Genomic DNA, 8,756 nt, shown 5'->3' on the forward strand with positions numbered 1-8,756 from the left:
TTAAAATGAAAAGGGAGGCGTACGTTAAGTCCAGGCAACTGAAAACAGATGGAGCTCTGGAGGAATACAGAGAGAGTAGGAAAGATCTCAAACGGGGAGTTAGAAGGGCAAAAAGAGGGCACGAGATGTTCTTGGCAGGCAGGATTAAGGAGAATCCTAAGGCATTCTATTCATACGTTAGGAACAAAAGAGTTGTCAGGGAGAAAATCGGACCTCTCAGGGACAAAGGAGGGGAATTATGCTTAGAACCCAAGGGAATAGGGGAGATCCTAAATGAATACTTTGCATCGGTATTCACGAAGGAGAGGGGCGTGTTAACCGGGAGTGTCTCGGAGGGAGGTGTTGACCCGTTAGAGAAAATCTCCATTACGAGAGAGGAAGTGTTAGGTTTTTTAGGGAACATTAAAACTGACAAAGCCCCAGGGCCTGATGGCATCTATCCTCGACTGCTCAGGGAGACGAGAGAGGAAATTGCTGGGCCTCTGACGGAAATCTTTGTCGCTTCTTTGGACACGGGTGAGGTCCCTGAGGATTGGAGGATAGCGAATGTGGTCCCGTTGTTTAAGAAGGGTAGCAGGGATAACCCAGGAAATTATAGGCCGGTGAGCTTGACGTCCGTGGTAGGGAAGTTGTTGGAGAGGATTCTTAGAGACAGGATGTATGTGCATTTAGAACGGAACAATCTCATTAGTGACAGACAGCATGGTTTTGTAAGAGGGAGGTCGTGCCTTACAAATTTGGTGGAGTTTTTTGAGGAAGTGACAAAAACGGTTGATGAAGGAAGGGCCGTGGATGTCGTCTATATGGATTTCAGTAAGGCATTTGACAAAGTCCCACATGGCAGGTTGGTTAAGAAGGTTAAGGCTCATGGGATACAAGGAGAAGTGGCTCGATGGGTGGAGAACTGGCTTGGCCATAGGAGACAGAGGGTAGTGGTCGAAGGGTCTTTTTCCGGCTGGAGGTCTGTGACCAGTGGTGTTCCGCACGGCTCTGTACTGGGACCTCTGCTATTTGTGATATATATAAATGATTTGGAAGAAGGTGTAACTGGTGTAATCAGCAAGTTTGCGGATGACACAAAGATGGCTGGAATTGCGGATAGCGAAGAGCATTGTCGGGCAATACAGCAGGATATAGATAGGCTGGAAAATTGGGCGGAGAGGTGGCAGATGGAATTTAATCCGGATAAATGCGAAGTGATGCATTTTGGAAGAAATAATGTAGGGAGGAGTTATGCAATAAATGGCAGAGTCATCAGGAGTATAGAAACACAGAGGGACCTAGGTGTGCAAGTCCACAAATCTTTGAAGGTGGCAACACAGGTGGAGAAGGTGGTGAAGAAGGCATATGGAATGCTTGCCTTTATAGGACGGGGTATAGAGTATAAAAGCTGGAGTCTGATGATACAGCTGTATAGAACGCTGGTTAGGCCGCATTTGGAGTACTGCGTCCAGTTCTGGTCGCCGCACTACCAGAAGGACGTGGAGGCATTGGAGAGAGTGCAGAGAAGGTTTACCAGGATGTTGCCTGGTATGGAGGGTCTTAGCTATGAGGAGAGATTGGGTAGACTGGGGTTGTTCTCCTTGGAAAGACGGAGAATGAGGGGAGATCTAATAGAGGTATACAAGATTATGAAGGGTATAGATAGGGTGAACAGTGGGAAGATTTTTCCCAGGTCGGAGGTGACGATCACGAGGGGTCACGGGCTCAAGCTGAGAGGGGCGAAGTATAACTCAGACATCAGAGGGACGTTTTTTACACAGAGGGTGGTGGGGGCCTGGAATGCGCTGCCAAGTAGGGTGGTGGAGGCAGGCACGCTGACATCGTTTAAGACTTACCTGGATAGTCACATGAGCAGCCTGGGAATGGAGGGATACAAACGATTGGTCTAGTTGGACCAAGGAGCGGCACAGGCTTGGAGGGCCGAAGGCCTGTTTCCTGTGCTGTACTGTTCTTTGTTCTTTGTTCTTTGAAGGGGGGGAGGTTTAACACAGATATCAGAAGGACATATTTCACACAGAGGGTCGTGGGGGCCTGGAATGTGTTGCCGGGCAAGGTGGTGGAGGCGGACACACTGGGAACGTTTAAGACTTATCTAGACAGCTATATGACCGGAGTGGGAATGGAGGGATACAAAAGAGTGGTCTAGTTTGGACCAGGGAGCGGCGCGGGCTAATTGTTCCTTGTTTCTCGTTTCAAGGCTTCATTCTATGATCATCTTGCTGGTGCCAGTACAGAGCGAGACTGCGGATAGTTGGGAACCTGTCTCGGGGGCAGGGAATTCATATGGTGTTCATGGAAGTGGAAATGACTAGGGTTGGGAAGCATTTTCCGATCAGGGCCATTGTGATCTCCTGGACTCGTTTCGATCGCCTCAGGGGGTCGGAGAGGAATTTCCCAGATTTTTTTTTTTCCCCATATTGGCCCTGGGGTTTTTCACTCTGGGTTTTCGCCTCTCCCTGGGGATCACATGGTCTGGAATAGGGGGGTGGGGGTGAGTTAATAGGTTGTAATGAACAAAGCATCGTAGCTGTGAGGGACAGCTCGGTGGATAGGATATTGGTATGTAGATAGGCTGGAAAATTGGGCGGGGATCCTGGATTCAGGATTCAATCCTGGACCGGGGAGCGGCGCGGGCTTGGAGGGCGGAAGGGCCTGTTCCTGTGCTGTATTGTTCTTTGTTCTTTGTTCTTTGACTACATTGATAGACAGATAGCCTTTGGCGTAGCGGAGTGGCGCAGCGGAAGCGTGCTGGGCCCATAACCCAGAAGTCGATGGATCGAAACCATCCTTTGCTATTCCTAGTATCACTGATAATGAAACGACTTGAAACAACGTTTGTGACTTTTCGGTGCAGGATGCAGATAGGTATTTACATCGGCTTCTCTTTTCCCCAAAAAACCTCGATCTGCAGTGAATCACTTTTATATGCAAGAGTTTTACACTAAACAGGGAAAATCTTAACACAACATACAAAAATTTACTGACAGAAACATCTTCATGGAGAATCTTCTTACACAATAGAGAACACGTTTGCAGAGCAGGGGACATATTAAAAGAACAGAAAAAAAACATTTACACAGCCTGAAACACATTTACAACAACAGGGGAGCATTTTGCGCAACAGCAGAAATCATCTCTCAACAACAATTGAGACAGTTACATGGGTAAGGTGGGTGTGGAGGGATATGGGGCAAACATGAGCAATGGGAATAGCTCGGTGGTAAAAAAACTCGACGGCATGGACAAGTTGGGCCGATGGGGCTGTTTCCATGCTGTAAACCTCTAAGTCATAGAGCACAGCAGGAAAAAGAGTGAAATACTTTGCACAACAACAGTGAACATCTTTGAACAACATAGAGCACAGTTACACAGCAGGAATTATATTTACAAACATATTTACACCGGAAAACGCATTTAAAACATCAGTGATCAATTCCGTGACCGTCCATACACGTGTACAAACAACCTCTTTTGCTGTTTTCGTGCGTGTATTTCTCTGTCCCTTCAGTCTTGGTGCTATGCAGTGGACTTTTGTGTCCAGACTGAGCCTCCTGACACTGGTGCTGGTGTTAAACTACAACGTGGAAGTTAATATCTGACTGGCTACATTGAAAGGCAGCGGAGATGGGGAGGAGAGGGAGGGGGAGAGGGAGGGGGAGGCGGAAAGGGGGGAGGGAGGAGGGGGAAGGGGACGGGGAGGGGGGAAGGGGAAGAGGAAGGGGGAGAGGGAGGGGGAGGGGGAGGGGGAGAGGGAGAGGGAGGGGGAGGGGGAGAGGGAGAGGGAGGGGGAGAGGGAGAGGGAGGGGGAGGGGGATGGGGAGGGGGAGGGGGAGAGGGAGGGGGAGGGGGAGGGGGACAAGGAGGGGGAGGGGGACAGGGAGGGGGAGGGGAGGGGGACAGGGAGGGGAGGGGAGGGGGAGGGAAGGAGGGAGGGAGGGAGGGGGAGGAGGGGGAGGAGGGAGGGGGAGGAGGGAGGGCGAGAAGTGAGGGGGAGCGGGGGGAGGGGGACAGGGGAGGGGGAGGGGGAGGGGGAAGGGGAGGAGGGGGGACGGGGAGGGGGAGGAGGGGGGAGGGGAGGAGGGAGGGGGAGGAGTGAGGGGGAGCAGGGGGGAGGGGCGGAGGCGGTGGGGTGGGGTAGGTGAAGCTGGACTTGACGTAGCAGAAGTGGGGCAGTTGAAGCGTGCTGGGCCCAAAGCTCAGAGGTCGATGGATCAAAACCATTCTCTGCTACTTCCTATTAACAATGATAACAAAACCACTTGACTACAATTCGGCAACATTTACGTGGAATATGCAGACAGGTATCTGCATTGGCTCCTCTTTTCTGTTATAAGCCCCAAACCAGTTTGGTATGCACACAAGGTGTAGACACTGTGAACATGCACCAGGATCTATTAGTGACAGAGGTAATGGTGCACAGGGCACAATTTCAGAACTTTTGGATAATGTGAAACTTGGAAGCATTGTGAACTGTGAGAAGGAAAGTGTGAAACTTCAAAAAGGACATGGACAAGTTGACGGAATGAGTGGACAATTTATAGATGAAATTCAACGCTGAGAATTGTGAAGTGATTCATTCTGGTGGGAAAATTATAGAGAGACAATGAAAAGTAAAAGGAAAACAGTTCCAAAGTATCTAATCAATTTCATTCGTGAGTTTCTCAGTCCTACAACTCTAAATGAGGTGCAACAGTACAACTCTAAAATAATAGCAAATTACTGCGGGTGCAGTCATCTGAAACCAAAAGAGAAAATACTGGAAAATCTCTGCCGGTCAGGCAGCATCTGTCAGGAGTGAAATGAGCTCATGTTTCGAGATTGGTTTACTGCCAACTGTTAACTTCCTTAAAGTCAATAATAATCCATTCAAAATATCAGCATGTGTGTTTTACAATCATAATTACTCGGTTGAATCAATTACTGCATCTCACATTGCTTCTTGTTAGCTCATAAATGTATTTAAAAGTCATTTAACTGAACGCTGCTAGTTTTATCAATGCCTTAATGTCGACTGGTTTAAAAATCTTACCACCCCATCAGGGGTTCCACTTACAGGTATTAAAAGTTATGAGACGTCTGGACAGAGTGGATAGGGACAAACTGTTCCCATTCGTGGAATGATGAAGAATGAGAGGGAACAGATTGAATGAACATCATGAGCAAAGGAAGGAATAGGAACACGAGGAAAACATTTTTCACACAGTGAGTGTTTAAAGTGTGGAATGCACTGTTGGAGAGTGTGGTGGATACAGATTCAATTGAAACGTCCTCAGGGAATTAGACTGTTGTCCGAAAAGGAAGAATGTGCAGGATTACAGGGAGAAGTCGGAGATGTTGATTTTCTGTCACAACTCCTCACATCATTTCTCATTCATCTCTCATCACTGAACTGTTCTCTTGTCTTTGCTAAACAAGGAGAAGTGCAGCAATGATTAAATGACAAGACAGCTGGTGGCCTAAGTCGAATGGGAGAGTTAAAAAATTACAAATATGTTTCTACAAGGAGGTGAGGATGGCAGAGAGACGGAATTTGAAATGAAACAGAAAATGCTAGAAACCTCAGCAGGTCTGGCAGCATCTATCGGGAGAGAAACAGAGTTAATGCTTCCAGTGCCTATGACTCTTCTTCAGAGCTGAGGAGGGGTTGAAATGTGACGGATTTAAAATGTTGAGGAGAATTCGGAGCACAATCTGGATTATTCATTAAAGCAATCACAAAAGCAAATGGCATGTTTGTTTTTATTGCAAGTTAATTGGAGTAGATGAAGAAAAGTGTCTTGCTACAATTGTACAGGAGTTTATGGAGACCACATTTGCAATGCTGTGAACAGCTATGGTATCCACATTTGAGAAAAGATAAGCTTGCATTAGAGGCGGTACAGAGAAGGTTCACTGGATTGCCCCCCGGAATGAGGAGGTTGTTCCATGTTGAAAGGCCGAGTGAATTAGGCTGAGAGATCCTAGAGCTCAGAACAATGTGTAGATGCTGAGTGAACGCTTCCATTGCTGTCCTCTGGGCAGACGAGTGGCAGATAAAGTAAAAGTACAGAAAAGTAAAGTTAAAGGAAAGTTTATTAGTCACAAGTAAGGCTTACATTAACATTGCAATGAAGTTACTGTGAAATTCCCCAATTTGCCACAGTCGGGCACCTGTGCGGGTCAATCACCTAACTAGATGAAGTTCAATGCTGAGAAGTGTGAGTTGATTCATTTTCAGATTGTGGAGAAATAAATGGAGAAACTCTTAAGGAAATGCAGGAAAAAAGGGATCTCGGTTTCTAAGTACAAAAGTCATTAAAGGTGGCTGAGCATGTTGGGAGAGCAGTTAATAAAGCAAATGGCATCCTACATTTTATTGGAGGATTAAATAGACGAATAAGAAGATCATGTTGAGCTTTTAAATACACTAGACAGGCCTCACCTGGAGCACTGAGTCCAGTGCTGGGCACCACACTTGTCGAAGTTTGGAGGGAGTGCAAAGGATATTCACATGAATGATTCCATTGATAAAGGTTTGTAGCAATGATGATCGATTGAGAAGTTGGGTATTTTTCCTTACAGGAAGAAGCCTGTGAGGACCTGTAGAGGTACAGGTAGCATTGAGGAAGCAGGTGTGCTGCAGAAGGATTTGTATAGGCTGGGAGAGTGGGCAGAGAAGTGGCAGATGGAATACAATGTGGAAAAGTGTGAGGTTATGCAGTTTGGAAGGAGGAATGGAGGTGTAGATTATTTTCTAAATTGTGAAATGCTCAGGAACTCAGAAGCACAAACGGACTTGGGAGTCCTTGTTCAAGATTCTCTTAAGGCAAACGTGCAGGTTCAGTCGGCAGTTAGGAAGGGAAATGCAATGTCGAGAGGGTCAGAATACAAGAGCACGGATGTACTTCTGAGGCTGGCAAAGACTCTGGTCAGACCCCATTTGGAGTAATGTGAGCAATTTGGGCCCCTTATCTAAGGAAGGATGTGTTGGCCTTGGAAAAGGTCCAGAGGAGGTTCACAAGAATGATCCATGGAATGAAGAGCTTGTTGTATGAAGAATGTTTGAGGACTCTGGGTCTGTACTCGTTGGAATTCACAAGGATGAGTGGGATCTTACTGAAGCTTAGAGGACATTGCGAGGCCTGGATAGAGTGGACACAGAGAGGATTTTTCCACTTGTAGGAAAAACTAGAACCAGAGGGCACAACCCCAGACTAAAGGGACGATCCTTTAAAACAGAGGAGGAGGAATTTCTTCAGCCAGAGAGTGGCGAATCTGTGGAAATCTTTGCCGCAAAAGGCTGTGGAGGCCAGGTCATTGAGTGTTTCTAAGACAGAGATGGATAGATTCTTGATGAATAAAGGGATTAGCGGTTATGGGGAAAAGACAAGAGAATGGGAATGAGAAAAATGGCAGAGCAGTCTCGATGGGCTGAGTGGCCTCATTCTGTTCCTATGTCATATGGTCTTTTGGAAGAGAAAGAAGGGTGGCTTTCGCACTGCTGCTGCAGAATGACAGGGAGTCGGGTTCAATTCAGGCCTTGAGTGACTTACGTATTTTCCAAATTTTCTCTGTGTCCACGTGGCTTTCCTCCGGGTGCTCTGGTTTCCTCCCACACTCCATTGATAGGGTAAGTGGATTTACCATGCTAAATTTACCCTTATGTCTCCCAGTATGTTTAGATTAGGAGGGTTAACAGGGTAAATATGTGAGGTTATGTGGACAGGTCAGAGAATCAGTGCTGACTCAATGGGCCGAATGGCCATCTTTTGCAATGTAGGGATTCATTGATAGAGATTTTCATGTTCCAGTCATGAGTTCATCAAGAACGAGGAGAAGATTTCAAAGTAAGTGTAAAAACTGCAACGATTCAGAGCCTAATTTACATATCTTTGGAAATTAAAGGAACATTTAACATGGCCAATACACCTAACCTGCACATCTTTGAACCATGGAAGTGAACCAGAGCACCCAGACGAAACTCATGGGGGAGAATGTGCAAAATCTGCACAGTCAGCAAAGGCCAGGACTCAACCCGGGTCTCTGGGGCTATGAGATGGTAGAGTGGGATTGGACAGCGTGCAATTTTCAATACGGGAGTGTAGACTTGACAGGCCAAATGGGCTGTTACTGCTTTGTAAAGATTCTGTGGTTTGGGAATCTAAAACATAATCCTATTGCATGGAGCAGCAGGCTTGAGGGGCCATTTAGTCCACTTCTGATGCGATTTATTGTGCTGCTGTGTCCAGAAAGCTGCAAATTGAGTTCTCATCATTAAATCTGAATTTACTCCAAATACCGTTGATGCATCAACTCAGTGCTCAGTGACAAACACTGACCCGCGGTTAAACAATGTCTCAATTTTAATATTCTTATCCGTGTTTCCAAACCCTCCATGTCCTCAGCTCTTCCTCCCTTTCATCACCTTCAGCCTAACAATCCTCTGAGAGATCTGAGCTCCTCTGATTCTGCCCTCGTGAGCATCCCTGATTTGGTTCACTCCGTAAGAAGTCTCACAACACCAGGTTAAAGTCCAACAGGTTTATTTGGTAGCAAATACCATAAGCTTCGTCAGATCTGACGAAGGAGCAGTGCTCCGAAAGCTTATGGTATTTGCTACCAAATAAACGTGTTGGACTTTAACCTGGTGTTGTAAGACTGCTTACTGTGTTCACCCCAGTCCAACGCCGGCATCTCCACATCTTGGTTCACTCCACCAGTGATGGTCGCACTTTCAGCTCTCTGGATCAGCTCTGGAATTCCCTCTCTAAACG

Source organism: Mustelus asterias, unplaced genomic scaffold (genome assembly GCF_964213995.1).
Source record: "Mustelus asterias unplaced genomic scaffold, sMusAst1.hap1.1 HAP1_SCAFFOLD_74, whole genome shotgun sequence".
NCBI lineage: Eukaryota > Metazoa > Chordata > Chondrichthyes > Carcharhiniformes > Triakidae > Mustelus > Mustelus asterias.